The 26,731-nt window shown below is 34.3% G+C and overlaps 1 pseudogene across 1 annotated transcript; it reads left to right on the top strand.

Moving 5' to 3' along the window:
* Positions 1 to 4,326: 4,326 nt before the first annotated feature.
* Positions 4,327 to 7,496, top strand: LOC145021955 (patatin-like protein 2; annotated as a pseudogene). Its single transcript, XR_013670148.1, has 7 exons — positions 4,327 to 4,546; positions 4,645 to 4,829; positions 5,100 to 5,289; positions 5,778 to 5,936; positions 6,029 to 6,331; positions 6,412 to 6,590; positions 7,170 to 7,496. The product of XR_013670148.1 is annotated as a patatin-like protein 2 (transcript).
* Positions 7,497 to 26,731: the final 19,235 nt, after the last annotated feature.

Genomic DNA, 26,731 nt, shown 5'->3' with positions numbered 1-26,731 from the left:
AGATTTAGGGCTTTCAAGAAAAAAGGCTCCATAAAGGTGTTAGATCCATGACTTTGGGACTGAAACATGGCTATACCTAAAGTCCAATCACCCCAATGTGATTTCTCTACCATAAATAAGCTAAGGAATGGATAAAATGGGCTAAATGTGATTCAACAAAGGAGAATCAATCATAGCAACAGAGGGAATCCAGTTTTTACCTCAATAACTCTGCAATAGATGCAAGATCTTGGACCTTCTTCTACTCCCTTGGATCTAGCTACCTTCTTCTCTTCCAAAACTTCAAGATTCACATAATAAATGCTCAAAATGCTCAAGGAAAGGTTAGGGTTTTCTAAATGATGCTCTGAGGGTGAAAGGGACGAGGTTGGGGATCATAACATGGCTTAAATAGGGTGCAAAACCCGGGGATTTAGGGTTCCATTCAGATAGATGGACTCACCGAGTCTAGGATATGGACTCGTCGAGTCGCCAACTTAAACGTGCTCGAAATCCCGTCTCTACTCAACGAGTTGGGCTACTGACTCATCGAGTTCCTCTAGAAACTTGAATAAATAATAATATTAAATAACATACCAGAATCGGAGCATTACACAACAACATTAAAAGTTAAAAATACTTATGCTTCATGAAATTATTAATGTATGTTTTGAAAATAAGTAGACAATTACTTGTACAAATTTGTTATGAATTTTTTTTGAATAAACAATAAATTATAATTAGTTATGTTTCTTGAAATCCTTGTCAATTTGGTTTAGTTTTAAACGTTTGCTCCTCTTTAATCATCATATCTTGAGGTTCTACATTTGCATTCTGATAGAAGTGGATGACGTAATCAAAGATATTGATAATGAAGCAAAGGACCAGGGTGTATTAACGGTGTATTTTTTACAACAATTTTTCTGAAATGGAATCTCAAATTCTAGTTTTGTCATAATGGAATCTTGAATTCTAAGTAAGCTTAAGCAGTGAATTACCAAATACAATCGTTACAACACATAATAGTATGTCTTAACTCCACTCAACTATGATTTTAGCTATTTAATAACTTTTTTTCAATAGTTTCAAAGGAATGAAATCTTTTACTTTCACTTATCTATGATTATGTTAGAATGGAATATGTTTTCAGGTATAATGCTTTTTTTGGTGTAGTGACAGAAGCATTGTATATATTAGATGATGAAGATAAATTTATTCTCATAGAGTGTATAGAATGTAATTCTTGCTTGATGTTAGATAATGAAGATAAATCTATTGAATATTGAATTTCAATTATTACAGAATGGAATCTCGAATTCTGATTCTGTCGGAATGGAATCTCAATATTTCCCCTGTGATTTGTGCATTTTCTATTATTATTGGTTATAAGTTTTGGTGCAATTCACAAGTATGTTGATTTGTACCAAGGACTTTATTTTTTTCTTTTTCATTTGGTAATGACTCATTCTTTTAGAATTGTTTGAAGAAGGAATCAATGATTGATCATACAAGAGAAAGACTTGGAATTGAGTTCAATAACAAGTTACATTGAAGAAGATTAAGTGTAAACAAGTGGATTACTTGGACCATTGATGAAGATTAAGTGTATTTGTTCAATAATTGTATATTTGACAATGTTATTCTTAAGAATTTTATTCATTTGATGACATTCTGATAGAATATCTTTAATTATATTAAAATGTAGAATATTATGAATTTGTATTTATTTTCGGATGTGTAGGAATATATTAGAATGTTGTTATTATTTAATTTCAGGTTCAAGAATTTTATTATTCTTCATTAATATTTTAATAGAATAATATTCTAACAACACAATATCATAGAACATCATTCTAACAGAATTACATTTTGATAGGATTATAATTGAATTAATTAAAAAAAATCAGAATTCAAAATTAAGATAATAAAAAATCTCATGAAATTCAAAAATTACATTTTTAAATTATGGTTTCCTAATTTAAAAGTAATGAAAATGTACATTTTTATCATTCTTTTAATTAAATGGTATAATTCTATTTTTTTTAATTCAATAATATGGATAAATGTCTTTCTTAAAATAACTAAAATGATGTTTCACAATCATTCCTACATGTACACAATAATTAGTTAGAAGACAATAACCTAAGCATATATATATATATATATATATATATATATATATATATATATATATATATATATATATATATATATCACTGACTAGCCTATTTTTGAGCTAAAACAATAAAAATTTTCAACATCTAAGTTTACAGTGTAATATATTAATGGAAAAAATTTGTTACAAAGAATACAATTAAAACAAATCAGCTCAACAAGAGTTCACATGAAAGATTTATAAAGGCTGGAAGTTTGCAAAAAAAAAAGGGAAAATGACATTAAAGACCTTAAGTTTGTATAAAAATATCGGTTTTACCATTGGACTTGTTTTAGGTCCAGTAAAGCCTAAAGTTTTGTTTAATTTGTTCATTTTTACCCTTATAGCCGGTTTCCAGGTAATCTACCGGTTACCTAATGCCAGTAATGCCCTTGAATTTTAAAAAATGTTCGAATTTACCCTTAAGTGTTTCAAAAATGTTCGAATGTACCCTTACATTGATTTTTATTTTCATTATTATTATTAATATTATTATTATTATTATTATTATTATTATTATTATTATTATTATTATTATTATTATTAATTTTTAATACATTTTTAAACGTATGAAAATATTTTATACATACATTTTTAAACGTATAAAAATATTTTTATTAATATAAATATATTTTTAAAAATATATATACTTGTATTTAGTATTTATATACATTTGAAACCCCATGTATTCCTATAGTAATGTATTTATATGTTAAAAATGTATTTATTTGTATTTAGTAGGTATAAATATATATTTATTCCATATAAAAAAATATTATATACATACAAATATAAAAATGCATATTTATGTATAAAAATATTTTTACTAATATAAATATATTTTTAAAACATATATATACTTGTATTTAGTATTCATATACATTTGAAACCCCATGTATTCCTTTAGTAACGTATTTATATGTTAAAAATGTATTTATTGAATTTAGTAGGTATAAATACATATATATTTATTTCATATAAAAATATATTATAATAAATATAAAAATGCATATTTATAAGGTTTATATTATATAAAAGATATAATTAGATGTATTTGTACATACTACCAAGTATAAATATATATTTATTTCATAATTATATACATACTATAGTTTTTATATAGAGGAAATACATATTTATATCTATTAAATACAAATAAAAATATTTTTAAATGTATAAATATGAATTTAAATGTAGAAATACACTTTTTATTTGTATTTAATACATATAAATATGTTTGGAAATATATAAATACGTTTTCATTTGTATTTAATAGATATAAATATGTGTTTCATTTGTATAAAAACTATCTTATGCAAATAGTTATGGAATAAATACATATTTATAGTTAGTAATATGTACAAATACATATAAATATATCTTTTATACAATATAATCCATATAAATATGTATTTTATATTTATATGTATATAATATATTTTTATATTAAATAAATATATATTTATACCTACTATATACAAATAAATATTTTTTAATATATAAATACGTTTTTAATGTAATAGATGAGAATTCAAATGTATATAAATACTAAATACAAGTATTTATATTTTTAAAAATATATTTATATTAATAAAAATATTTGTATACATTTAAAAATGTATGTATAAAATATTTTTATACATTAAAATGTATTAAAAATACGTAGTAATAATAATAATAATAATAATAATAATAATAATAATAATAATAATAATAATAATAATAATAATAATAATAATCAAAATAAAAATCAAGGTAAGTGTAAATACGAACATTTTTGAAAAACTTAAGGGTAAATTCGAATATTTTTTAAAATTCAAGGGCTTTACTGGTATTAGGTAACCGGTAGGTTACCTGGAAACTGGCTACAAGTGTAAAAATGAACAAATTAAACAAAACTTCGGGTTTTACTGGACCTAAAACGCGTCCAAAAGTAAAACCAATATTTTTGTGAAAACTTACGGGCTTTTATATCATTTTCCCAAAATTGTAGCTATTTTTGATATTTTTGGCTATTTTATGGTTATAGCTTTTAAAAAATAACTATTAATTATGTGAAAGAAATGTCGTCTACATATATCTATAATTACTATTTGTATTCTTTCATTTAGCGAACTTGCAAGTTGGCATGCAGTTGCCATGGAACTTCCTTCCTTCAATTACTTTAAATTCAAAACTTCCAAACTTATGTCATATTATAAATACCCTTACACGATATAAATCACCTCATCAACTTCGCACCATAAAACTCATTATTAGTTCTCTATCTGTTTTATCATGTCGACAGAACCTCAATCACCTTTGCAACCACCAAGATATCGAAACCTAATCACCATTCTTAGTATCGATGGAGGTGGAGTACGAGGCATCATTCCAAGTGTCATCCTTGAATTTTTGGAAACTGAGCTACAGGTATATATCGTTTATAATTAAGTTTAGTTACTTGAATTATTCCTTTTATCTTTGAAAGACCATAGAAAAAGTATGAGGAGGTTGTATAATTATGACAGAAATTAGACGGTAAGAATGCACGACTGGCAGATTATTTTGATGTGATAGCCGGGACAAGCACTGGTGGTCTGGTGACGGCTATGTTAGCTACTCCCGGTGTAGATAATCGACCAATTTTTGCAGCTAAGGATATTAAAGATTTTTATCTTCATCATTGTCCTAAAATCTTTCCACCACGTGATAGGTATGTATTATTAACAACAAAACAAAATTAATTAATTAATGTGTGACACTTCTTTTGTAGCGATAATGGGTCCCTAAATCTCTCAATGATTTTTATCTTAAACATTCAAATGCTTGGTTGTTGAACTTCTCCATTTTTTTTTTATCGAAACAATTGGGTGAACGGTTTTGTACATCGCTAATTCTCCTCTTTTTGTGTGAAGAATGAATCTTTTTTTTTTTTGGTTAGTTATGTCTTAATTCTTCATTTTTAATTTACATTGTGTAGCAGACACCGTCGGTTCAGTGCTTTAAAAAAAGCGACCAACGCTCTATGTGGACCAAAATATGATGGTGAACACCTACATAAAGTTATTCGAGAAACACTAAAAGAAAAACAAATTCACGAAACGTTAACAAATGTCGTGATTCCAACGTTTGACATAAAATGTTTGCAGCCTATGATCTTCTCAAGCTTCCAGGTATTTCATCGATTTATACATTTGTTGCTTCTTAAACCATCAAGTTATCAATTTTCAAACCTGAAAATGCTTACAATGAAATTAAGACGATGATTTATTTTTAACATCTTCAAAAGAGGTTAAAAGCAAGAAAAAATAAACGCACTTTCATTGGTTTATTTATTATAGCATCTTACTTTTGATTTTCAAATTACAACATTATATGTTAATAAATCTATCAGTTATAGCAACTTTATCTAAATACACAACAATTTTCATAGGCACTGTAATTGGTTAGTTTTTTAAAAGTATAATATTTTAATAAGAAAACGTTGAAAGTATACTACTATAGTTGAATAGATTTTTAAAGTATGATAGAAAGTGCAATTCTTTAATAGATCAATATGAGAGCAGAATGCTATAATACAAAATGAAACTCTTTTGCATTAAATTAGCCTTTTTACGATAACCATATAACTAATATTAATATTCACATCTATAATATACAGAGGCCCAATGCCAAGTTATCCCCCAAGTTATCCGATATATGCATTGGAACATCAGCTGCCCCAACTTATCTTCCTTCATATAAATTCCATACAAAAGAATATGAAGGAAAAACTAAAGAATTCAATCTTATCGATGGTGGAATAGCAGCCAACAATCCGGTATATATGTCTTATTCACTAATAATTACTCATCTATAATCTATATATGTGGTTTAAGTTAAATATGTTATTATTTATTTATTATTGTGCAGACTTTGGTTGCCATAAGCGAAGTAACAAATGAAATAAATAGAGGCAATTCAAACTTTGACCCAATAAATGCAACAGAATATGGAAGATTTCTAGTATTGTCATTGGGCACTGGGTCACCAGATGTTCAAGAAAAGTATGATGCTACTAAGTCATCAAGATGGGGGGTTTTGGGGTGGCTGAAGAGTGGTGACTCAATCCCATTGGTGGAGGTATTTACTCAGGCGAGTGACGATATGGTTGACTATCATATCTATAGTGTCTTTCAAGCCCTTCATTCACAAGATAAATATCTTCGTATTCAGGTAACTATATTTCCTTTCCGTTGTATTTTAAAAAGATTCAAGATTTCATATTATGACAGAGTGAATTAAAATGATATCAGGATGACAGTTTAAGCGGGGATTTAATTTCTTTGGATTTGGCAACACAAGAAAACTTACAAAATCTTGTGAAAGTGGGACAAAAATTGTTGAAAACCCCAGTGAAGAGAGTGAACTTGGACACGGGCAAACATGAGCCTGACCCTTCTTACGATATCACCAACGAGACGGCATTAATAAAGTATATTCATGTCTCCCATATAACTATATTTAATTATCATATATCTACTCTAATAAATGAAAATATTTTTACCATATGGTACACTCTCATTGATTTTACCACTTGTCATTTTGAGGTTATTTTCAATTAAATTATATCCACATGGTATTTTGTGGTTATTTTCATTTTTATTAATTTTCATATAATAATTGATTAAATGTATTAATTGCAATAAATGTATTAATAAATGCATATCAATTTTATTAATTGGCTTTTCTTCTAATTCCAAATTTTCAAAATTAAAACCTTATTATTTTCCTTTGTTTATTTATCTAAATTATATGTTTAAATGTAAAGGAGAAAAACACTTTAATTTTAATAATTCAATATATATATATATATATATATATATATATATATATATATATATATATATATATATTTTAATTTATAAATTTAAACTTCTTAAATATTTAGAATTTCATATTTTTTTTTAAATGAACTTATGTAATACATGGTTTTTACATCTAGTTTTAGAACATATATACGAAGCATTTTTATGTATATTTATTCATTTGAATATTTCACATATGTATACAGTCTTGCGAAAACACTCCACCAGGAGAAGAAGAAACGTGAACAAAGATCACCTATCTACTAATAGAGGAAGAATTACACAAGACGAGTCGGTGAAAGAACAAATTGCAATTTCACAAAAAACACCAACGCTCTCAAAGGCAATTGATCACTCTAGTTAAAATTTATATGAGCCCAACCCAAACTAAGATTTTCTTTCTTGTTTATGGATTTACATGGTTTATTCTAAATGAAGTTCGTAGTTATGTTGTTTAGTTGAAAATTTAATTAATCGATGTAATACTTTCAGTTTTCTACTAATTCAAGCATATAAATAATAAATTAAAACCACTTGGTGTATTTCCTAAATAGAAAATGTACAATAAACGAGGGGTATGATCAAACCAATTAAATTGATGATTGTTGGTTAATTGATTTTGATCCATAGGTTTAATATGAAATTCTCTATCTTTTTAGGAAAGTTTATTTTTATGTGTTTCATTTGTGTTTGAGTATGACTTTTTTTAGATTAGTATAGGGGAAAATGATTAGTAGGACCTATAATGTTTCTAGGGTTGACATATTTAGCCACTTAACTTATTTTGTGACTTAATAAAGGAACGAATTACTCTTTGTCGGGTCGATTAAGTCCTTATTTCAATTTTGAAGGGGTTAGCCGGTCATTTTAAGTCCACATCCTTCTACTAACACCACATTGGATGCTGAATGTGAATTTCGTCTAATGCCATGTCATTAATTAATCGACTCCTTCGTAATGTCGGTATATGCTTTATAAAAGAGCCCTTTTACATCCACTGTTCAACACTTCATCGGTAAACCCTTTTTTGTGAGCTGCTTCTGAATCCTCAAGCATGAAACCCGTATTCTTACAAGTAGATGTCCACTTCCAAGGAATGTTCACCAAAAACCCCATACGCTACACCGGTGGAATTACTCATAGGTTTTCGGACATCGATTTCGCAGGAATGGACAAGGATGGGTGTGTTGCGTTCATCGAAAGGTTCACTGGGGAAAAGTGTGAGAAGCTCTATTACTAGCAACCTGATATTGATTTTCCAAAAGGTTTGACTCTCATTTGCAATGACCCCAATTATTACGACTTCATTGAAATTGCATATGAATGTGGTGTTATACTACCTATGTATGTAGACCATTTTGGGGATAGTAACATACAGGAATGGTTGAATGAACACAAAGATGAGTTTGTTGGTAACGTTGAGGAAGAAGTACTTGATGGTGCAGGACTCGTTAAGGAAGTTGCACCAGGGTATCGGGATGTGGGTGACACAAACGATGAGGTAGAAAATGGCGACGATGATGACGACGAGGATGAGGATGTCGATGGAGATGAGGATGACCATCAGAAGCCTCATTTTTTTATAAAGGGTAATGAGATTCAGGTAGAGATGGGTGAGAAAGCAGGTACAAGTGAGTTTTTCAAAGAAGACATGGGTGACAATGAAGATGTTTATCCCGAATTGCCAAACATTTTCAATGATAAGCTCAATTGGAAGGAGCAGAAACCTATTTTAGGTATGAGGTTTGAGAGTCCTAAGCAATTGAAACACATGCTTTGTAACTATGCTGTCGCGAATGGTTATTAATTATGTTTTGTTAAGAATGATACTAGACGATTACTTGTCAAATGATGTGATGACAAATGTACTTTTAGGCTTTGGGGGTTTGTGGATGAGTGAAGATAAGTCTTTCCAGATAAAATCTCTTATTAGTGAGCATAATTGTGCAAAGAATTTCAAATTCAGATCAATTGTGACTTACAAATGGATAGGGACCCACTTTAAGCACCAATTTTATAACAATCAAAAGATGAGCGTCCGAATGCTTAGAGAGGAGGTAAAACAGATTTTGGGATTAACGTGAGTATGAGTAAGTGTAGGAGATCCAAGAAGTATGTATTGAGTCTAGTTGAAGGGACAATAACTGAGAATTATGCAAAATTATGGTCATATAGTGAGGAGATTAGAAGATCAAATCCTGGATCCACAGTTAAAATTTGTGTTGATTCAATGCCTGATGGTAAGAATTATTTCAGCAAAATATACATATGTTTTGCTTCAGTAAAAGAGGGATGAAGGGGAGGATGTAGGAGGAACAATTAACCTGGATGGTTGTTTTCTGAAAACTTTTTGTCAAGCGGAGTTGCTTTGTGCTATGGGTAGAGATACTAACAATGGAATATTCCCAATTGTTTGGGCAGTTGTTTCTGTGGAAAACAAAGAGAATTGGAAATGGTTCTTAGAAACTCTTTCAGAAGATTTGCAATGTTGGAATGATGGTAACGGTTTGGTTCTAATTTCGGATCAACACAAGGTATGGTTCAAAATTATTGCATGTTCTAAATTTAGTTATTGTTATTCGAATTTCAAACATTAATGTGACTTATGTAGGGTTTGAATCGTAACGCCTGTGTTTCTGGGTCTGTCATTAATGTTTCTATAATAGTCTAGGTTAACCTTTGTAACCCTTTTTGAAATAATAGAAGTGTATTATTTGAGTATTATGTGTTTTGTGCTTAATTGCTTAATTATGTGGTTTGATTAATTAAGAATAAAAATAAGCGTCAAAATTTAAGTGTAAAATAAACTTCATATCATTGGATAATGTTGTAGTAGTTGAAACAATGTTTCCGAAGATATAAAGAATGCCGAAATCCGAGTTATAACGAAGAAGTTATGACCTGTCGAAGTTTCGCCACAGAACCGGCAACACTGAATGACGTAAAAAGTGAAATTTACGTTAGAGCGATATTTAGCCTTAGTGATCTAAACGAGAATCGAAGATTTTGTTGTTAGTATCGAAGCGATAAAAAGTTAGGCGAGAACGGACGTCAAACGAAGAAGTTATGAATTAATAACGAAACTTTCTGTCCCGGCCTATTAAAAAAAATAATAAAAATAAATTCAAAATTAGCCGATGGAGTCTAAATGAAAGTTGTAGATCGTAGTCTCACCTTCGCGTGGATATAAAGAACGTCGAAAACGGAGTTCGTATGAAGAAGATATGAATTTCCGAAGTTTATTAAATAATTTGTATTTAAATTTAATCTTTAATTCCGGTATTATCCGAGGACGAGTCATCAGACTCATCCGAAGTACGCCGCGCGTACACCGAGGAATATCGACACTCGCACTCGAGTTCTTCGGATGACGCGTGCGCTTACGAACCAAGGCGTACGCCCCGCGTACGGCGAGGTCTCAGCCTCCTATAAATAGGATGCGAGGCTACCGAGTTCTTTTGTTATTTTTCTCTCTTTTCTCTAGTCTTTTGCTTTGTTTTGCATGCCGTTTGTACCCCGAAGCCCCGGTAATATTCCCGAGCCCCGAAGTAAGATTCGAAGCCCCGAGGATCCTGAAGAGCGTTATTTCCGAGCCGAAGCTCTGTCCGCGAGAAGTTCGATTTTTGTAGAGATCTTCCAGATCTGCTGAAGAATACTACTTCTACAAGCCGTAGTGTTGTCCGATCATCTTCTGATCAAGTGAGTGTGTAGTTACTTTCTTCTAACGCATAATTATAAAGTATTTTATACGAAATACGTGTTATGTGTATATTTTGTTGTTATGTGTGTGAATGTATATTTACTTTCTTCTATCTCATGGATCTGATTTATTTTCTATGAAATACGTGTTATGTGGATTTGCCTCATCTGTTATGTGGAATATATATTGAATGAAAATGCTATACAGGTTTTAAACTATGTATAAAAATATATATTTTTCTCTACTAATATGTTGGGTAGAACATGGGTAGATAGTTGGTGTGTAATAAACAGATGAGAGGCCTCGATGTTGTTGTTGTTGACCTAGTTATTCAGCGGAGTATGGATAACGACCACACACTCCTTCTAGACAGTCTCGTGGAACGCTAGCAGGTTCATAACCTGTAGGTGTTGTGAACGATGTGTTCACCGGTGTACTCTATCCCCCTCATGGTTGCCTTTAGGATATCTATTGTTGAGGAAACCCCTTCGCAGTAATGTCCGTCCCGATAAAAATCCTAGATTAGGTCCCTTGAGATAGATGTTGTTTTAGGGACATAAAGTGAGGATAATGGGAATGGGTAATCGGGATAGTGATTGGTTAGTGAAATTAAATATAATTTATTTATTGTGGGTTGAAAACCCTATATGCTCACCAGGCTCTCAAGCCTGACCCACTCAGTTTTATTTGTATTACAGGAAGTGGCGCAAGGGCGTAAGATGGATGAACCATCGAGTTGTTTTGTTTACAAGTCTGTATATGTATATATTTGTTGAATGACTTGTAATGTTTATCATTTATGCTTTATGGTCTGTATTGGAACATGACATCCCGAGTTTTGATTATATATAATGAAAATGCATCTCTTGATGAAATGTTTTGATAAATATTAGTTTATCATGTTTTGTTTTGGGAACAAATTCCGCGACACTTTTAAATCAAAAGGATTTACTCTGAAATTATTTTAAAAAGCATAAATGAAATCGGTCTTTTTTGGCCGTGATTTTGGGGATGTCACAGTTGGTATCAGAGCATTTAAGCGAACTAGGAATTTGCAGGATTTCTAGACTTCAACTTAGAATGCTAAGTGGAATTTTGAGATGTGTGTCTGTTGGATTTTAGACACGAGCACTAGTTTATTTTTAGGAAAGTTGCCTAAAATGCTTTTATGTGCTAAATGTTATATGTTGCCATATATGATATGATTTGTTCAGATCTACGGTTTGTTGCCAACCGGATCTGAAGGTTTATGTGTTTAGGATTCTAAGCGTATGTATACGATATTAGAACTAGCATGTAATCGTTTCGGAGTGATTAGGATGATTTGAAATCTATCGTGAGTGAAGATCTAAATTTCACCTTATTCGGTGTGTAGATCAAAAAAATGGTGAGAACAAGGAGTGGCGTTGGAAACGCAGATGAAAACAGGAATCAACCGCCAGTAATTGAGCAAGCACCTGTTGTAGCAGCAGCACCAGAACCAATAACAATGGCTGGGGTGCAAGCCATGATTCGGGCTATGTTAGCCGAACAAAGGGAGGAGATGCGACAAATGTTTCATAATAATAGGGACGAACCTATCATACCTATTGAGGAACCCAAATTGATTCCCGAGCAATCGGAGGAAGGGAACAATAGTCACATTATGAGTCAAGTTGGGACTCAAGGAGAACGAAGGAACGATCCGGAAAGGAGAAACAACAAGGATGGACGAATGTACAAGAACTTCTTGGGCGCCAAACCTCCAAGTCTTTCTGGGAGCCCAAAACCTGTTGAGATAATGGATTGGATCTCCGAAATGGAGATGGTATTTGCATGTTGCGACTGTAGCAACAAACAGAAGACTGTCTTTGCAGTTAGACAACTGAATACTGGAGTATTGAGTTGGTGGAAGTTGTTGGCAGATACTATGCCACGAGGGAAAGCCCTGAAAATGTCATGGGAGGAGTTCTTGGAACAACTAAGGGTGCAGTATTGTTCAGAGATAGATCTGATTGATCTGAACAATGAGTTCCAAAACTTGAAGAAGGGGAGGATAAGCATAGATGACTATGCTACTGCATTCACTGAGAAAATGAAGTTATTTCCGTACCTAGTGCCAACGGAACTCTCCAAGATTGAGAGGTTTGCTAATGGACTGCCTGCCGACCTTGGTCCGACAGTCAGGATGGCAACTACTCTGAAAATGGTTGTTCATGCAGCTAAGAATGTGGAGGTTCAGCAGAAGGAAAATGGTCTGGAAAGGATAGATGTTGGTGAAAAGAGGAAGTTCGATGGAACATCAGGGTCCGATAAGAGAAACAAGTTCTCGAAGTCTGGTTCGAGGGGAAGTGGAGGCGAAGCGAAATGGTGTGACAAATGTAAGAAGAAACATCATGGAAAATGTGAGGTAGTGGCCACATGCTAAAAGTGTGGAAAGCTAGGTCACTAAGCCAATGAATGCACCCTCGCAAAGAAGGTTTGCTATGGTTGTGGTGAGGAGGGACACATGTCGAGGGACTGCCCAAAGAAGAAGGAGGCAGCTAGACCCAACATTCCGCCAAAGCCAAAGGCGAGAGCATTCCAGATGACACTGGAAGCTGCTAAAGATGAAGCTGATGTCGCTTCAGGTACCTTTCTCGTAAACACATTGCCTGCCCAAATTTTATTTGATTCTGGAGCCAACTACTCCTTTATATCGCATGAATTTGGTAGAAAGCTAGCTTTGCCTGTTGATAGACTAGATAATGCTTTATTAGTCGAAGTTGCTAGTGGCAAGTTTGTACCTGTTAGCCATCGTATGAAAAATATCTTAATCGATCTAAATGGTAATAAGTTTCATGAGGAATTATTGCCTATCGAACTTAATGGTTTCAATATCGTTTTGGGAATGGATTGGCTTAGTGTCAATGATGCCGAAATTTTGTGCAAAAAGAAGATAGTGAAGGTAAACCCGCCAGGGAAGGAATCGTTTATGGTGTATGGAGATAAAGGTAGAGTAAATTCTGGAATCATTTCTTTAATGAAAGCCAGAAAATGTTTGACCAAGGGATGTACATCATACTTAGCATTCGTGATCGATGCTAAGAAGGAAAAGAAGGTGATGCAGAATATTCCCGTTGTGTGTGATTATCTGGAAGTATTTCCCGAAGATCTTCCTGGATTACCGCCTGATCAACAAGTGGAATTCTGTATTGACTTGTTGCCCGGAACAACGCCAATTGCAAAAGCACCTTATCGATTAGCACCGACAGAGATGAAGGAGCTGATGATGTAACTTCAGGAGTTATTGGACAAAGGTTTCATTAGACCTAGTTCATCACCCTGGGGAGCTTCGGTGTTATTCGTGAAGAAGAAAGATGGAAGCATGAGGATGTGCATCGATTACCGAGAGCTGAATAAGGCCACAATAAAGAATAGATATCCGTTGTCGAGGATTGATGACCTATTCGATCAACTTCAAGGTTCAAGCTATTTCTCGAAGATCGACCTAAGGTCAGCATATCATCAGATGAAAGTAAGAGAGCAGGATATCGAGAAGACTGCATTCAGAACTAGATATGGACACTACGAGTTCTTGGTTATGTCGTTTGGACTAACCAATGCTCCAACAACATTCATGGATTTAATGAACAAATTTTGTAATCCGTTCCTTGATAAATCTGTGATAGTGTTCATAGATGACATTCTGATTTATTCGAAAAGCCAAGAGGAGCATGGCAGACACTTGCAAGAAGTGTTAGCAGTTTTGAAGCAGGAGAAGCTGTACGCAAAGTTCTCAAAATGTGATTTTTGGATTCGTGAAGTCCAATTCTTGGGTCACGTGGTCAACCAAGAAGGGATAATGGTTGATCCAACGAAGATCGAAGCTGTGATGAAGTGGGAACAACCGAAAAGTCCCACGGAGATCCGAAGCTTTTTAGGATTGGCCGGATATTACCGAAGGTTTATCTAAGGTTTTTCTTCAATTGCTACTCCGTTGACAGCTTTCACCCACAAAGGAGCTACTTATGCTTGGAATGATAAGCATAAAGAAGCATTCGAGAAGCTAAAGAAGAAACTATGCGAGGCACCGATACTTTCTCTACCCGATGGAGTTGAAGACTTCGCTGTTTATAGCGATGCGTCTGGGGTTGGATTGGGTTGTGTTTTGACCCAAAGAGAAAAGGTGATAGCATATGCATCTCGACAGATGAAAGAGCATGAAAAGAACTACCCGACTCATGATTTGGAGTTAGCAGCGGTAGTTTTCGCTCTGAAAATATGGAGGCATTACCTCTATGGCACGAAGTGCAAACCTTTTACTGATCATAAGAGTCTCCAATATCTCTTTAATAAGAAGGAATTGAATATGAGGCAACGACGCTGGCTAGAATTACTTAAAGACTACAACTGTGAGATACTTTACCACCCCGGTAAGGCTAACGTTGTTGCTGATGCTCTCAGTCGGAAAGTCAACCTTGAAAGGAAAAGGCCAAGAGCGTTGAGAATTGAAGTTGTCTCGACTATTTTAGAAAGTATAAAGAAAGCTCAAAGCGAAGCTTCTAAGAAGAATGATCGAAAGGAGGAACGTTTGGGCAAAACGTTGGTGTTCGGTGTAAACAGTCATGGACTGAAGGTGTTCCAAGATCGGATTTGGATACCTAAGACAGGAGGAGTCAGAGATCTTCTGATGGAAGAAGCTCCAAAAACCATGTACTCGATTAATCCTGGTAGCACTAAAATGTATAGGGACCTAAAACCTTACTACTGGTGGCCGACGATGAAACTTGATGTTGCAAAGTATGTGGCTGAGTGTGTGACTTGTGCGAGAGTAAACACACAACATCAGAAATCGTACGGGAGTTTAGAACCATTGCCTGTGCCTATGGGTAAGTGGGAAGACATTGCTATGGATTTTGTCACTAAACTGCCCAGAACAAAGAATGGTCACGACATGATTTGGGTGGTCGTTGATCGATTCACTAAGAGTGCGCATTTCATAGCAGCCAAGGAGAAATGGTCTATGGAAAAGCTTGCGAATTCTTACGTGAAGGAAATTGTGAGGCTTCACGGTGTTCCGTTAACGATAGTATTGGATCGTGATAGCCGTTTCACCTCGAGGTTTTGGAAAAGTCTACAAGAGGAAATGGGTACCAAGTTGTGTTTAAGTATAGCTTACCATCCGCAGACTGATGGCCAGAGCGAACGAACGATACAAATGCTTGAAGATATGCTGAGAGCATGTACTCTGGAATTCTTAGGTAACTGGGATGAACATTTACCTTTGGTAGAATTTTCCTACAATAATAGTTTCCACTCGAGCATTAAGATGGCACCTTACCAAGCTTTGTATGGACAGAAGTGTCGTACGCCATCGTGTTGGCTTGAGGCTGGGGAAAAGCAGTTTATGGGACCGGGGATGGTTCATCAAACTGCTGAAAAGTTGAAAATAATTAGGGAAAGAATGTTAGCAGCTCAGGATCGTCAAAAGAGCTATGCTGACAAAAAGCGAAGACCGATGACTTTTGAAATTGGAGATTCGGTTTTGCTTGAAGTCTCACCGTGGAAGGGACTTATAAGATTTGGTAAAAGGGGAAAATTGAGTCCAAGGTTTATTGGACCATTTAAAGTTCTTCAGAGGATTGGGAACCAAGCTTACAAGCTCGAACTACCAGAAGAACTGAATGGAATTCATAACACTTTTCATGTGTGTTATTTGAGGAGGTTCACGGGGGAAGTTCCTGACATGATTCAACTTTCGGAGATGAGAATCGATGAGAACAAAAGGTTGATTGAAGAACCAGAGGCAATTGTTGACCGAAAGACTAAGAAGTTGCGACGCAAGATGGTCGAGTTAGTGCTTGTCCGATGGAAACACACGAATCGGCCGAATCTCACCTGGGAGACGGAGAGTGACATGATGGGTCGCTATCCGCATTTGTTAGTTAATGTGTGATTCCAGGGACGGAATCATTCTAAGGTGGAGAGAATTGGAACGCCTGTGTTTCTGGGCCTGTCATTAATGTTGCTATAATAGTCTAGGTTAACCTTTGTAACCCGTTTTGAAATAATAGAAGTGTATTATTTGAGTATTATGTGTTTTGTGCTTAATTGCTTAATTTTGTGGTTTGATTAATTAAGAATAAAAATAAGCGCTAAAATTTAAGTGTAAAATAAACTTGATATCTTTGGATAATGTTGTAGTAGTTGAAACAAGGTTTCCGAAGATATAAAGAATGCCGAAATTCGAGTTATAACGAAGAAGTTATGACCTGTCGATGTTTCGCGACAGAACCGGCAACGCTGAATGACGTAAAAAGTGACATTTACATTAGAACGATATTTAGCCTTAGTGATCTAAACGAGAATCGAAGATCTCGTTGTTAGTATCGAAGCGATAAAAAGTTAGGCGAGAACGGACGTCAAACGAAGAAGTTATGAATTTATAACGAAATTTTTTGTCCCGACCTATTAAATATAAATAATAAAAATAAAATCCAAAACTAGCCGACGGAGTCTAAACAAAAGTTGTAGAGTGTAGTCTCACATTCGCATGGATATAAAGAACGTCGAAAACGGAGTTCGTATGAAAAAGATATGAATTTCCGAAGTTTATTAAATAATTTGTATTTAAATTTAATCTTTAATTCCGGTATTATCCGAGGACGAGTCATCAGACTCATCCGAAGTACGCCCCGCGTACACCGAGGAATGTCGACACTCGCACTCGAGTTCTTTGGATGATGCATGCGCTTACGAACCAAGGCGTACGCCCCGCGTACGACGAGGTCTCAGCCTCCTATAAATAGGATGCGAGGCTGCCGAGTTCTTTTGCTATTTTTCTATCTTCTCTCTAGTCTTTTGCCTCGTTTTGCGTGCCGTTTGTACCCCGAAGCCCCGGTAATATTCCCGAGCCCCGAAGTAGGATCCGAAGCCCCGAGGATCCCGAAGAGCGTTATTTCCGAGCCGAAGCTCTGTTCGCGAGAAGTTCGATTTTTGTAGAGATCTTCCAGATCTGCTGAAGAATACTACTTCTACAAGCCGTAGTGTTGTCCGATCATCTTCTGATCAAGTGAGTGTGTAGTTACTTTCTTCTAACGCATAATTATGAAGTATTTTATACGAAATACGTGTTATGTGTATATTTTGTTGTTATGTGTGTGAATGTATATTCACTTTCTTCTATCTCATGGATCTGATTTATTTTCTATGAAATACGTGTTATGTGGATTTGCCTCATCTGTTATGTGGAATATATATTGAATGAAAATGCTATATAGGTTTTAAACTATGTATAAAAATATATATTTTTATCTACTAATATGTTGGGTAGAACATGGGTAGATAGTTGGTGTGTAATAAACAGATGAGAGACCTCGATGTTGTTGTTATTGACCTAGTTATTCAGCGGAGTATGGATAACGACCATACACTCCTTCTAGACAGTCTCGTGGAACGCTAGCAGGTTCATAACCTGTAGATTTTGTGAACGATGTGTTCACCGGTGTACTCTATCCCCCTCATGGTTGCCTTTAGGATATCTATTGTTGAGGAAACCCCTTCGCAGTAATGTTCGTCCCGATAAAAATCCTAGATTAGGTCCCTTGAGATAGATGTTGTTTTAGGGACGTAAAGTGAGGATAACGGGAATGGGTAATCGAGATAGTGATTGGTTGGTGAAATTAAATATAATTTATTTATTGTGGGTTGAAAACCCTATATGCTCACCAGGATCCCAAGCCTGACCCACTCAGTTTTATTTGTATTACAGGAAGTGGCGCAAGGGCGTAAGATGGATGAACCATCGAGTTGTTTTGTTTACAAGTCTGTATATGTATATATTTGTTGAATGACTTGTAATGTTTATCGTTTATGCTTTATGGTCTGTATCGGAACATGACATCCCGAGTTTTGATTATATATAATGAAAATGCATCTCTTGATGAAATGTTTTGATAAATATTATTTTATCATGCTTTGTTTTGGGAACAAATTCCGCAACACTTTTAAATCAAAAGGATTTACTCTGAAATTATTTTAAAAAGCATAAATGAAATCGGTCTTTTCTGACCGTGATTTTGGGGATGTCACAATTGAGGCAGTAAAGGAAGTATTTCTGACAACTGAACATAGGTAGTGTGCTAGACATATCTATGCAAATTTTAGAAAGACATTTAGTGGATCCAAGTTTGAAAATCTATTTTGGAAAGAGAGCAAGGCAACAACTGAAGCACAATTTAATGTAGTTATGAAAGAGATTGGAAAATTAAATCCGGAAGCAGTTGTGTATCTTATGGCTAGAGATCCAAAGACTTGGTCATTGGCTTTTTTCAGAGTTCATAATTCTTGTGAGTCAGTAGAGAATGGTTTTTCAGAGAGTTTTAATAGTGTGATTTTGGATGCCTGGAAGAAACCAATACTAAGCATGTTAGAGGACATTCGTATATATGTGATGCAAAGGATGGTGACTATGAAACTAACTGGACAAGGATGGAATGCTTATTCTATTTGTCCAAATATTAGAATACGGTTGAATATGCTCCAAACTGAGCAAAGGTTTGTACATTTATCCAATAACATTAGTACTTTACTCTTCACATCTCCTAATATTTGCGGTTTTCATCTATATATGTAGGTATTGGCATGTCATTTCTTGTGGGGGGATGAAGTTTGAGGCAAGGAAAATGGACGAGGCGTTTACTGTGGATGTTGAAAAAAAAGGAATGCAGCTGCAGGCTATGGCAACTTAATGGATATGGCTGCGTACACTCAGTTGTCACCTTAGCCTACTTAAATTTGACACCTGACGGTCCATATGTAGATCCAATGTACTTGGCTGTATTATACCATAATACTTACAAACAGCCAATCCATAGGATGAATGGACGAAATATGTGGCCTTCTACTAACTTGATACCCCCTTTGCCTCCATTGAAAAGACGTATGCCAGGAAGGCCAACCATAAAGAGAAGAATATATGCTTCTGAATGGATAGAAAAACATACCGTCTGCAAGGCAGGGAAGAAAGTTTCTTGCAGCATATGCAAGGAGAAAGGACACAACAAGGCTACTTGTAGTAAAGGTGTAGGAACATCCAAACAAAATGGAACAAAGAAACAAAAAACTAAACCTACGCAGGAGTCTGTAAACGTTGCCACAGGAGTAGGGGATGATGAGGTAATCGTAGATGCTACTGATGCTTTGGATAGGCCTAGAGATGAAGAGCGAATGGTAGGAGTCAATGGACGGGATGAAGGGGTGAATGTCAATGCTCGAGTTAAGCATGTTAAACCACCTATAATGCGAAAGAAGTCAAAACGAATCATTAAACTGAAGCTTGCAAAAAATGTGGGAGGTGAAGGTAGTAGTGTTGCAATGGCCATGGACTTGGATTAAGTAAATGTTTGTTATTTGTAGTGAATATGTTTTGCAGTAAACAAATGATCTTTGTATGTTATTTTATGGTGTACTATGAATATTTAGGGGTATTATGGGCATTTTAGCCAAAACGATGTAAATTGACCATTTATGATATGGGGGTATTTGAGTTATTACTATTTAAATTGACCATTTTGGTTGTGGGGGCATTTTAGTCATTAGAAATTAAATTGACCATTTTGGTTGGGGGGGGGGGGCATTTTAGTCATTAGAAATTAAATTTATCATTTTGGATGTGGGGGCATTTTATTCATTAGAAATTAAAACCATTTTCGGATGTGGGTGTAATTAAGTCATTACAAAGTAAATTGGTCATTTTGGATGCAGGGGTAATTAAGTCATTACAAAGTAAACTGGCCATTTTTCATGCAGGGGTAATTAAGTCATTGTAAAAAACAGGGGACTTGTGACTTAGTCCATTCAACATGACAAGCAGATATGGTTCAATCATGTGCAAATGTATTTTTTGTCCCTTTTCCCAAATTGCACCATTTGTGGTCCCTGTCTATGCGCTTAAAGAAGTTAAATTCATTTTGCTTTGTGTTATGGTCTCGTCCCAGTCAATGAAACATATATAATACCCAAATGTTTCTTTCTTTCATGCACACATATAGATACATGTGAAGGGTAATTTTTTTTAATAATAACATATTATAACACATTTCACCCATGGGTTTGTTTACATCGCTTTCTGTTATTCAATAACCTATTACAGAGATCATCGACAAAAAGCATCGTCAAAAAACGATCACAATCAGCAGCCCAACAACACCACCACCTAATCTACAGACCAACATCACAAACTAATACCAGCAACCCACACAAAATCTACTACTATTATTGACACTAAACAACATAGGCAACACACCAAAACACAAACCCAGGAGTGAAATGCTTCAACCTAAACATCATTTTTTTACTTCAACACCAAATACGTCACCACAGACGCACAAACAACACCAAAAATCCCAACACAAGACATCAGCTTCTTACGTTTATTGTTTTTAAAAACCATCTTCACATATGCTCCTTGCAGAGAAACGACATGATTTTTAAGATCAGCAACCATATTTGAGATATCCATCTGACCAGTGCGAACGTCATCGACCTCAAGGTTCATGGCATCTAAGTGTCGATTAATTGCCTAACAGAGCTCACGCAACTGGTCTTGGAAATCCTCCCGTATAAACAACAGTTCCATCTGGGTTTGTAGTAGATTGATGGCCATGTCTTCGTTGGTTACACCATTCGAATGATTCTCATCCATGTGACGGCCGTAATTTGGAGACCAGCTGTGTTATGCACGTCCGCTCGAAGCCATTTTGGAGTAAACTTAGAGACGAGATTGGGGTAATGAAGTTTGCAGATGTACCCTTTTAGGTCAAGGAAGTCTTCATTTTATATGGAGGCGCTAGAACTATCGATCCTTGCTCCTTACAATTTGCCTTCAATACGACGTTGTATGCTTAGATGGACGATTTAACTTCTTGCCATGTCATCGCTTACGTGTTAGGCTAGGTTTATGTGGCAACGTTACCGGCTACAATAGGTAAAAGGGATTATATTGTTAGGTAACAAATAATTCGATCCCTTATTAAGCCACAAAATAAATTAAATTGCTAAATGGGTCAATCCTAAATACATTATAGGGCCTGTACGTCATTTTCCCTTAGTATAAATAAGCATCGATTGGTATACTGCAGCAAATAGTAACTTTCTTTTCCTTAATAGTAAAAGCTTTGGGTTATTTTCTTCTTATTCATCTGTTTGGTCGTGGGCATCAAGGTATTACCAATTTAATACCTTACATTTATTTATTTGCTTTTGTGGTCGTAGAAATTTTCCACTATTCTTGGTCGTATTTTGCATGGAAATTTATGATCAACAAGGGACATATATTTGCTAGATTTTTAAAGTGTTTCATTAATATACAAGTGTACATCATCATACGTTATTCTAGCCTATCTTTTCATATTCGTATTTAATAATGAACCTCTTGCAAGAAAATGATAGGTTCTATGCGGTTACGAATATATATAAATACTCAATGTTTGGAGTTTGTATGAATATATCGACAATAAATTTATCTCTAATTAAACCCTAACATGTGTAGTTTTATTGCAAACTAATAATAGTATTACGTTGAAATGCAAATTAAAAGAACTCTAATACACAACAAAATGAGCAATTCTAACTATCATGTTTGTATTAAACGAGGTTTTTTAGGCCACGCATTGGTGTGGGAGTTTTTAAGCTATAAATTTTGTGATATAACATCCTAGTTATGTTATATTATGGCAAAAACGGAATGAACATCTACATCATCATGTTGCATCCTCTAGTGTATACACCTGTAGAAAAGACACCAACAAATTAAGAAGCAGTTATGCATCATTTAAGTTAAGGGCTAAATGTAGGTAATTGCAAAGTACTTTCGCTTATGAGTGTATTATAGCGTCCTTCTTTTATAGAATTATACTATAGAACATGTCTTATTAGAACATTGTACTTTGAGGAATCCGCTCATTTATAGCATTACACTTTCGCTTGATTTATTAGGGCATTCCAATATGTTTTTTATTTTTTTTTTTCTTTAACAGTGACCATTTCTGTTAAAATAAAACTATAAACTATGCAAAAGCAAGAAACAAAATTTAAAGAAATCAAGTGAACACTTATTTTTTATTTCATGGAATGATTAACTGTAAATATAAATACCTTATATCCATTTTTTTTTTTAAATACATAAGCTCAAACCCTTTTCAATGCATGTGCCTACCATCTAAATTATACAAATGTAAACATTAAGCATAGTATATCGCTTTTCAATAATAACTCCCAAAATTAGTCAAAACGATCAGAGAAAACAAATCAATTTCAATATATTAAAACATTACTCGCTCAAATAATGGTTGCCATAGTTATACAAGAAAACAAAAGGATCACGTGAAGAGGGGAGATGTAGTACCAAATCTTCATATGGATTATTGACCTCCTCCATATGCTATACCTCCTAATGAAGACAATGAAACAACACCCACTTTAGAACATTCTAAATCTTCTTAGAAAATCCACTATAATTAAGCACAATTATCGAACCTCATTCTCTAATTTTAGATAAATCGAAGGCAGAGGAGTGAATAACAACAAAAGAAGTGATAGATTCATATATAAAAAAATTACAAAACATAATCGCTACCCTGGTCGAAACAGAATCGAAGCTTTATCTTACCTCCTTAGTGGGTTCCAAAAAAGACACGGTTCTATGTTAATGATGCCTTCAGGAGTAGAAGACACAAATTTGATGCCTTAAACATCAGTCATTGCTCATGCTCTAAACGTCGCTACATCATTTGTTGCCCTAATGTTTCTTGAAGAAGCTAAGAGCATTCTTCCACCACCAATGTTTGGAGGTCTTTTCATCTTACACAGACATAGAGATTGTGGTGGTTTTATCAGTTTCATCATGGAGATAGATATTTGTGGAGAGTTTCATCAAGGAGATAGAGATTGCGGTGGTTTATCAGTTTTATAGAGAAAAGCAAGTGAGAAAGAGATGAGATGGTGAAAACATCAGTTAATGGTGGTGCGTGTATGGTGGCAGTGATGAAGACGAAGTTGTATCTTGATGTGCTCTTATGAATAGTGCAATAACATTTGTAAAATGTTAATGTTTATAATATGGGTTCACCATAGTTGAACTAGCAAAAGTAGAATCACTGTTATATGCATTATGCATCTTTTACCATATTTAAATATTGTAATTGCTTCGCATTTTAGCATTCAATTCATTCATTTTAAGTTATGTTTGGAACATTTTATGATTTTGGTGGAATACTGTGATCTGTGCAATTCTAGGTTGTGATACGATTTAATTGACTAGTTAGTAATTACTTAATTATTTATTCAAATTAGGTAGTAGCTATCTTTATTTAAAATTAAAATATCATTTAACATTTTTTTTAATTTAGGATAAGATTATCTATTAACACTTATATAGGGTTTCGATATGTCTTTTTGATTAATGATGGAATAAGAATTATAGAGTTTTTTGGGAAATCTTTGTGTCTTGAATAATAGTACTATCAATTGGTATTTTTGGCAAAATCATTGTTCGTTGGACTACTATTCACATCTATTTTTGGCGAAAGTATTGTTCATGGAATTCACTGTTGATCGAAAATATTGTTTACGGAAACACTATTCACATGTTACTGTTCATCATTTCTATTTTTAGGGTATCGAGATGGTGAACAACACGGATCGAATCAATTGGCTGGAGACGGACTTTGCTATACTCCGCTAGGTTCTGAAAGACGATCGGAGGCTTGAACAACAACAAAGAAGAAGAAAATAAGGTAGATTCCAAGGGATTCCAATGGGGAACATTAGAGGGCTCTGATCAGAAAATCAATGCATTGAAAAAAGAGAAGGGAAAGAAATAAGAAAAAAGGAACAAGGGGAAATATGGCAGTAATTTCAAATAGGTTGACTTCCAGAAGACTGAGATGCCCACATTCGATGGGGGGGATACTACCATAGTTGAACGCTACTATGATATCTAAGGTATTGAAGGCACGACACAACTCAAGACAACCTCTATATGCATAGAGGGAGTGACACTAGCTTGGTATAGATCAGATGCAAGGGCTGGGCAACAGCCCAGGGCAGCATTTTCAGATGGGGCATCAAATTTCTACATATCAATTGTCACTCGTTGCTGGCAGTTGACGATCAAGATTCATCTTTCTTTAATTCTTTGTGTGCGAATTCTCTACTTCTTTTTAGTCTCGAGCCAAACTCATCTCAGGTCCATTTTTGTGAAATCTATTTTGTTTTATAGTCTGTATTTTGCTTTTTTCATCACTGTGTTATAATCTAATAAATTCTTTCATATATTTGATACTAAACTGTTTATATTCATATTATTTAGGCTGACTAATCTCTTGGTTTGTTTGACAATTTTATTAAATAGACTTGTTCAAGATCTGGATGTGGCTTCAAGAATTTGGATTAGATGCTAATATTTTTTTTTTCCAGATTTGCATGTGAATAACACATGCATACTTTTGTTTGAAGAAAAAATGTATTGCAGATTTAGAACTTGTCCCAAAAAAATATTCCAAGTTACCCATTTACATTAATAAACTACTACATGGGTCTATTCAACCAAATTGGTCGATCTTAGATGATTTTTGCAATATTTGTATGATTTTTCACACTTATTGGAACGTACATTACCAACTATGATAAAGGAAAATCTTTTTAAAACTGAAACATACACCACCTACTATGGTTAAGTGAAATCTTCCATATACATTACATGTTTTAAACATGTGAATATTGAAGGGAAAATATATGTGGGCATTAGATAGTCCATCGCCCAGGGCATTGAAAACATACGGACCGGCCCTGATTAGATGAAATTCGTATAAGGGGGCCTTCAAGAAGATGGCGAGTCATCTGGGTGAATTACTTGGAAGGAACTTTCATCAAAGGGCTACCGAAACTCAGATCATCAATAAGGGTAAGGGTCATGCAACCCGAAGGCCTAACACACATAATGAGATTAGCAGTAATGATCGATGAAAACCAAGCCAATGAAGATACGATTGAAAATTATGCGGAATTAGGAGACAATCCACAATTTTAGCAATATTCAACTATGGAACCCACATTTCAACCTTGAGGACAAGGTGTTTATTTGGGAGGGGAGTAATGATACGACTCAGCAATTAGGTCAAGACTACTGACTAATTAGTAATTATTTAATTATTTATTAGGCTTTTAATTTAGGATAATATTATCTATTAGGCTTTTAATTTAGTATAATATTATCTATTAACACTTATACATAAGGCTTCTATATGTTTTTTTGATTAATGATGGAATAAGAATTATAGAGTATTTATTCCGTTTTGGAGAATCCACGTGTCCCGAATAACTGATGGAATAAGAATTATAGAGTTTTTACTCCGTTTTGGAGAATCCAGGTGTCCCCAAGAACAGATCTTATCAGGTTGTTTTTCATGTTTAAAAGTAAGCACGGATAGATGTGAATAGGCCTAACAATCGTGTCGTGTTCAGGTTGACGGGTCGCGGATTGACCGTTCAAAATACAACCCGAACATGACCTATTTAACTATATAGGTCACGGGTTGGCAGGTTTGGAACATAAGCTCATATACAATGCGTCAACCCGTTTATTTATACGAGTTCGTGGGTTGGTGGGTCAGATTCAGATTCGTGGGTTAGATTTTCTTTTCACTTAACAATAGAAATATTTATAAAGACCTTATTAGCATTGTATTTTTTTCAAAGCTCTATTTTTCAAAAAAAAAAAAAAAAAAAAAAAAAAAAGATCTAGCTAGAAGATAACGAAGTCAACGAACAAATTTGTGGATATGGCCTACATCAACATGGGTTGTGTAAGCACGCTTCATGCACTTTTCTTGGCTTGACCTTCAGTAACTCCCACTTTACGTTACATAGAGTCAATAAGTCAACCGAAATAGACAGTCCTATTGTCGCCTTGTTTTGCAAAAGTTCCGATACCTCTCTGACCCATTCTTCATGGTTAAATTGTATGCATTAGGATTTGCATAGACACAAAAGCATGATATTTGATACAGGAATCAGTTGGGTGTTTCCTTTGCTCCCAAGTCCTCT

The sequence above is a fragment of the Lactuca saligna genome, chromosome 1 (genome assembly GCF_052625555.1).
Source record: "Lactuca saligna cultivar CGN05327 chromosome 1, ASM5262555v1, whole genome shotgun sequence".
NCBI classification, from domain to species: Eukaryota; Viridiplantae; Streptophyta; class Magnoliopsida; order Asterales; family Asteraceae; genus Lactuca; species Lactuca saligna.
The sequence above is the reverse complement of the archived record's forward strand: the minus strand, read 5'-3'. Positions and strand labels throughout refer to the sequence as shown.